Source organism: Lathyrus oleraceus, chromosome 6 (assembly GCF_024323335.1).
Source record: "Lathyrus oleraceus cultivar Zhongwan6 chromosome 6, CAAS_Psat_ZW6_1.0, whole genome shotgun sequence".
Classification (NCBI taxonomy): Eukaryota; Viridiplantae; Streptophyta; class Magnoliopsida; order Fabales; family Fabaceae; genus Lathyrus; species Lathyrus oleraceus.
Window position 1 is genome coordinate 287,955,746 of NC_066584.1, and position 8,189 is coordinate 287,963,934.

At 30.3% G+C, this 8,189-nt stretch overlaps 1 pseudogene; it reads right to left on the reverse strand.

Annotated features, from left to right (window-relative positions):
• Positions 1-443: 443 nt before the first annotated feature.
• On the reverse strand, positions 444-3,241 carry LOC127095234 (cation/H(+) antiporter 15-like; annotated as a pseudogene).
• Between the last annotated feature and the right edge of the window lie 4,948 nt (positions 3,242-8,189).

Below are 8,189 nucleotides of genomic sequence, written 5' to 3' on the forward strand. Positions count from 1 at the left end.
TGAAAATGATTTTACAAGGGCAATGTCGTCTTTTCATACGTGATGGAGGGTGTCAGGTCTAAGTGAGGGAGTGTCGAATTAAATGCTTCAAAAAAATACAAGCTCTAATTTTAAAGCTTTAACTCTATGATTTTTCGAGCCAGACAGAGTGATCCTTATGAGCTAGTCATTTTAACAGCTCTAAATGTACGGCTCAAAACCATACTATTCTATTTTAATATATTATATTAAATGAATTATCATTTAAAAAATTAAAACATGTAATGCAGGTACTAGGAGACCATAACATGATTTAACTATTAAAAAAAATTGAAATATGGTATAACAAATAAATGGCTTTACCTGATGAACTATAACCACTTAATTTATAAAAAATGAAAACAAATCATTCTAACTATACAAAATATTAATTAATCCAAAACTTTGTATCGTCGATCGATCTTTTACAAATTTTCAGTACCAGTTTTCACTTCATGACATTTTCTCATAACGCGTTTTCTTCCAACCAAATATTGTTGCACAATAAGCACAGAAGATTGCGTACCAAAGCTAGTTGAAGCCAATATGTCACCTATAACACCAAGTTCAGGATGGTCGCACCATTCCAACAACCTCGAAAAAATCACCGAGTTCTTACCGCTTCCTTGTCCAACAATGTACAAATCATATCCAGGTTTATCAATATCGTTAAGAAGCGTTGGAATCTCTTCGCCCGTATTCGAATGGACTTCCTTCTCTGAGTAAAGAATTGAATCGTTATTGTTCACTGCTTTGTGCCTAAAGGAAATTATACACTCTTCATCCAACTCTTTTTGCATCACATTGTCTATAACCGTCGACAACATTCCATGACGAGACTTGCTTTTTTCCATTTTTAGTTTTGTTTCTTCTGCAGCCTTACCTAACAGATTGATCCTCACAACATGTAATTGTGTTCCTGGATGCCCCGCCATTCTCCATGCAATAGACAAGGCTTCACGGTCGTCAGGTCCACCGATGAAAATCATTATAATGCGTAATTTTATTTCTAACAACGATCCTAAACCGCGATCCACAAAGATCCCTACCGAACAAGGTGCTTTTTGTAGAACATTTTTGTTTATCTCACAATGTTCATTGTGGATTATTTCTGGAGCATCTTCTATTGTTGAGTAGTCTTTGTGAAAGGGAAGGAGAATTAGGCTGGCGCGTTTCTCTTCGGCAACATTGTAAATGTCCTCATGGATAGTTGTGTAGGACGAGACAACACTTGATATGTCAAACCTAATCGCATTGTATTGTTCTACGAGTTTTTCAAATGCATTAGTTATGCTCTCAAACTCTAATTGTGATCCATAGTTGGTTGCTTCTGCGCCACCAATCGTGCTGTTTGAATTATCCATTTGTGAAACAAGAATAGCTGTGCCATGTCTAGTGAGTTGAACTAAGTGAGCTACTGATACATGTATAGGTGAAAGTCTAGTAGCATTTGTGGCTTCAATGACATGGATCATGTTATTGGCATGTTTAGCATTGTGGACACAAGCGACGATTCGAAGCTCCACATCGAACCTCAGTTTTTGCACGGTCCTTAATTGCGATTGCATGAATCGGAATTTTGGTTTGTATATTGCATTGATCAAGGGAGAAACCATTACAGTCATTACTATAATAGCAAGCATCATAACCATGAAAGTATATGGATCCAAAATCTGTAAAGAAAAAAGAAAAAAAAGTAAGTTGGTTAAAAGGCTGTTTGATTTAAATCATGCAATAATAGAAAAATGGTAGTTTAAAATTACCCTTTTGTCCCAAGCAATATTCAGTAGTATGACAGCCATGATACCCTTGGTGTTGAGAAGCAATCCAATGGCAACTCCATCTCGGGCAGGCATACCGAAGAAGAAAGTGACAATCACAGAGCTCAAAACTTTAGGTATGCATAACAAAAGCATAACCAAAAACATTAAACCCGCATTCTTTTGCTTCAAAAGGAAAGGCAAGTTGAGTCTAAAACCAAATCCAGCAAAGTAAACAGGACACAAAATCTCAGAAACAAAATCGGCCGACAATTCCAAAACCACATCAGCAAACTTTCCATGAGGCAAAATTAATCCAAACACAAAAGCTCCAACAATAGGATGTGTACCGAGAGAATCCGTAATGTACGAACAAATAAACACTCCCGTCAACACGTCCAACAGGTGTGATTTCGCCACGTGTTCATACTTGTTCTGTGTTCAATGATTGGAGTAAGGATAGGTCTCACCACAGCAAAGCAAAAAACTATGAACATCAAAGTAGAGATTACTGAGAGATAAGGCTTTCCACCTCTAGTCGAATAAGGAATCAACAAGGTAAACATAACCCAACCATATGCATCGGTTAACATAGCTGCTGTCAATGCATCTTTTCCAAGCTTTGTATATAAAAGTTTAAGATTAGCTAAGATTCTTGCAAGGACAGGGAAACCTGTTACAGAAAGTGCTAAACACCAGAATAAATATGCTTCGCCTTGATTTTCTTTTGGTGTTTGTGCGAAAACATCATTTTTATCTATAAGTTTTGTTGTAGAGCTAGAAATCCAACACCAAATAACATTGGCGTCACAATGCCGGCAATTGCTATGCTTGTACCTTTCTTCCTTGATCTTAAGATGGTGTCTGAATTCATTTCTAAACCACTTAGGAACACATAGTACATTATTCCTAAGTTTGCAAAGGTTTCAACGGCTAGGATTCCATATTGACTATAAAACAAGGAAAATACCCATTCAAAATTTCCCAAGAGACTTGGACTCAGAGTAAAACCAGCCTGCATTATATAAAATTCAGGAATTATTATATTTTTTTATCTCTCATTTATGAAACGCAGTCTTAATGTATGAACTTTTATATGTTTTTATGGAAGTCTTAATGTATGAACTTTTATATGTTTTTATGGCAGTCTTAATGTATGAACTTTTATATGTTTTTATGTTGAAAATTCAATGTGACTAACTATCATGTGTATTGATGATTCAAATTTACTGGCAAAAGAAAGAAAGAATATATGATGAATGAATACTTACCAACACCTGCGCAATAATGAGGGGCACATGAAGGGGCTTAAGGACGAAGTAGAAAAGCCGAGAAACCAAAATATCATAAGCAATTTGGAGACACAAAAGAGGAACATGTTTTATCATAATATCATCAGCCATCCAGATATTGTTTGAAGGACTAAATGATACATTATAACATGCATAATTTGCCATCTCCATCTTTTCTTTTACTGTTCTTTCTTCTCTTGATTAGTTTCTTATGTTAATGTATTTTTTTTCTTCTCATTTAAATACTATGTTTTTTCTTTTACGTGAATAACATGCAAGTTATGATGAACAATGATGTATTAGAGCTGGCAAATGCAGTTTACATTGTTTGTTGCTACTATTTTACAGAATGCTCTATTTTTCATGATCTATGCTGACATTATGGTTGCTTTTTGATGATAGTTTTTTTGTGTAATAAACATTACGTATATCCGCTTCCGCCATACACTAAATTTAGACATTGAACCTCTATTAGTTACTTAAAACAAATTCAAATGGATGAAAACTAACTGATGACGATATCAGAATGTTCGTTACCGCTTTCCGAATGTCTTCTTTTATTTCTGAAAATATTAAATTTGTTTTTAAAATTGTTTAAAAAAACTAATGTGACATTAAGTCAGATAAATAAAAGTATAAAAAAAACTAATGAGACATTAAGTCAGATAAATAGAATTATAAAAGAGAAATGTATAAATACCAAATTAAAATTCTGAACTTAAAAAAAAAATTATTTTACATTATCTAAGATAAAATCATTATTCGGTCTATTTAATTATCAACCGTTCATAAAGAATAATAAGAATAAGATCGCTTTATTTATAAAAATAATAATTTATTGAGAAATTTTAATATAACATACCCAAAAAATAAGCATATTAATATTTTAACTATAGAAATATGCAACTTTTATCTCAAGCACCTTTAAAGTTGAGCACATAACTGATTAAATTAATATGTAACTATTTTAAACACATATAAGGCTTAGTCAACAAAACCTTCAGTCAGCTTCTATAGTCACATATATATAAAGCCCTTGGTCGAACTGAGTCTGAATCTTACACTTTCTAGATGCTGCAAATGTTCATAAAATCCAGAGGTATATAACAAATTCAGAATTTCAATAAGAAAGTCAAGAAATAATACTTAGAATATATGCCACAAGATTTGGTACTATAACACACAGTAAAGGTTTCAGAATGCAATAAGGGTGTCTTTTGTTTTGTAAACATCACATTGTGTAATAACAATACACTCTGATGATCTAGTAAAGTAAAAAACACAGTATTCTCTGATGATACAACTCATGTTTGATGACGGCCAGGGTCGACCCAATTATATCGGAGGCCCCGTTTTAATTACAAAAATGGGCCCATTTTTTTAAAACATAATTATAATAATTAAAAAAAATATATTAAAAATACATTTATATATAAATTAAAAATAAATTTAATTATATTTATTTTGAGTTTTGATCAATCTTGATTTTTCTATGTATTGAGTTTTTATCGTAATATTTTTTTCGATTATTGAGTTTTTTTAATAACATTTTATTCATTTTATTGATATTTATTAAAAAAAATTGAAATTTTCAAAAATTTGGGCCCTCTAATATTTATGGCCCTGTGCTGCAGCACATGCACATGGGCGACCCTGATGTCGGCTTACAACAAACTATCCATTGTTATACTTATTAGTGAATGAATGAAGAAGACATCACATCACCATGAAATAATGATAATAAAAATATTCATTTATTATTATCACAATTGCATTTAATTTTTAATACGTTACTGTCATAAGAAAAGTCATAAACACACTGTTTTATATAAATAACAATCTGTTAATTTTTTTTAATACCTCACCATAACAACTATTAGATTCACTATATATTCATATTACCATACAATCAGCAATTGAAAATTTAATCTTAGATCTTAACATTCATAAAAATGATTTTGTTAGATGAGAAGGTATTAACCCTTTATCCCAAATATTGTATTTGTTCTTAACAAAATATACTTTTATATTCTAAATATTAAATATTATTATTTTTTCTTTAAAAAATAATTGATTTCAATATTTTATTGCTATATATTTTTTCCTTCAGAGATGCAATGATAAACAAATATTTTATACCACTAATTGATACAAGAAGAAAACTTATATACCATGAAAAGTATTGAAATAGTTCGGGAAAATGAAACATACAAAAGAGTCAAAGACTTAAAAACATCATGGTTTTTACAAATGACTACTGTTAACAAGTATTCAATACTCAAAATCCACAATTTCACACCATTATTTTGAATTTTTTGTCATAGAAATAATTTCAAAAAGAGTTGGAGACAACAATGTTCTCTCTGGTAGTGTTATACACAAGTTACCCTACAATAATATAAATTATATTATATAACTACATTTATGTTTCTTTTTAGACATAAATGGAGTGCTTCATGCCCTTGGACATGAAGAAAATGTTTACTTACAAGAAAAACCTACAAAAATTCCCAGACTTGAATTGAGGCTACAAGAGTAAGATTTCAACTACACATATTTTCCTATTCATATATTCATATATAAATTAAGTATACTAAATTAAAATTAATCTTATATTCTAAACATAATTGTTAAGGTCACATTGTGTAAAACTTTGAAAATTTGATGACAAGTCAACCAGAAAGAAGCGTCATTGTTGCAATCACCTCTACAACAGTGAATATGTTTAGAGGTAACTATATATTTAAACGTTATAGATATTTTATTCACTCAAAATATTACCATTTTCATAAATAAATCTAAATTTTTATTCCACAGATGAATACTTCATCAACTCAACTTTTATTGTCATAATGGCAATGACACTAGAGTCAGATACACAAGTACACTATAAATTTTATTTAAACAACTCTTTTGAAAATACAATTCTAAAGTTATTTTACTTCCAAATTTTTCTAAACTTCTAAACATGAGAGGTTTTCTTCATAGTTTTATCAACTATAAATGAAATTGATGATACGTTTGGATGGCATTATATTGAATGTGCAAACAGTATGAAGAAGTTTAACAAAAAGCCCATAAATTGAAATTTACTTTGTGTGAAACACCTTCTAAGTATCCAAAACAAGGTTAGACATTTGCAATCATAAACCATTTTATCAAAATTATTATTAGTAATATAATATAAAAAAAGCATGTAATCACAAGTTCAAAATAATGCTGAAAATGTCCGATGAAACCGCTAAAGCCACTTTGACATTTTTGATCAAGAGACCCAAAAGCTACTAAATACAACAGCTCAAATGCTCTTGCAACAACAACCTAACATGTTTACACCATCAATTCTACATAACCTCTGTCATCGTACTCTTATTTTTGAAATAAAATTGTCTATAAAAAACTTAAAAGAAGGATTGCAAATTTACACAATATCACGAACTTTTGTACCAACCGCTATTTTACAAGAATCAATTCTGAAAATACATTTTAACATGTAATTAAATTTGTACTACAATCATACAAATATACTACTAATTTTATGAATACTAACAATATACTTATCACATATAGAAGTCCATATCACCACAATGATTTAAAATAAAGAAGATCACCAAGAAGAATAAGAAGAAGAGGAACAACAACAACAACAACAACTTAGTGCTGAGCGAAGGCTAATCATAACATCATCAGATGATGAAACATATATCAAAGGGAATTCTAAAAATAATAATAGCAACAATGATCTTCATATATTATCCTGTGACGACGAGTCACTTCTCATACACAAATTAAAGAGTCGAAAATCTATTAAAGCAAAACAAAGAAACAACAAAATCTCATCCAAGAAAAAAAATAACAAAAACCATAAAAATTGATTCCAATTTTGAAGATTCCTTTTATGTTTTAAAATTTAATTTCATGTTTCGCCTTCATTTCCATTATTTATAAATGTATTAGTTTTCAATTAAAATTAGACTATTTTCTTTTGTTATGATAATCTTATTATCTATATTATAGAGTTTTTATAATAAATAATATCTACCATAAATAAAGTATTATTTTATTTCAACAACTTCTATTTACTACCCGCACGGTCTTCTAAACCACCGGTGCATCACGCGGGTCCTATTCTAGTAACTATTATTTCATATACATCATGGTACAAAGTTATTTGGACTACAAGACCAAATCAGATTATTGAGCAAGATTTGATAAGTACTAGTCAGCAAATTGGAATTCATTTATCAACAAATTTTTTTCTTCCATTTGAACTAATTTCAATAATTATTTTAGTTTCTTTGATATGTGCAATTGTCGTAGCTCTCGAGTAAGAAATCTTTATAGAACTAATAATAGAAATCAAGATTTTGTCTGAAGCTAATAATCAATGGAAAGAACCCTAATCTTACTATAGTCTTAAACTTTGAGGAATTTTTGATTCAGTACCTTGAAACAAAAAACCAGAAAAAAAAAAAAAAAACTATTTTGTAGTACTTCATCTCGTCACTAATCGTCACTTATTTTTAACTATATAAGAATATGTGGAGCTCCACATGTCTGGAAGCACATGAGAATGTTCTTTTTCTGATATTATTACCAATATTAGATATTAGGTTAGCCATAGCATTACTATACCCTCCATATTCATTGTGGTATGGTTATTTGTCAGCTTGGGTTGAACTTACGATATATTTGGAAGCCTCCATCCAGACGAGTATTTTATAGAAACCCGACAAGGAATTCCTTTAATAATTGGCCATTTTGATTTTGGAACAACTCGATGAATTTAGTTAATCTTTTTAGGAGGCTCCAATGACCATAGATAGGACCTATCAATTTTTTAGAGTCCGATGGTTGGCTGTTCACTAACGGTATCCACCGTTTCTTTTTTGGGATCAATATGAGCAATGCAGTTCATCCAACGATAAACCTAATCTGAATTACAGAACTATGACACAATCAAACCCAAATGAACAAAATGTTGAATTGAATCGTATCACTCTCTACTGGGGTTTATTACTCATTTTTGTACTTTCTTTTTTATTCTCAATTTATTTCTTCAATTAATTCATCAATTAATATAAGAAATGAGAATTATATATATATATATATATATATA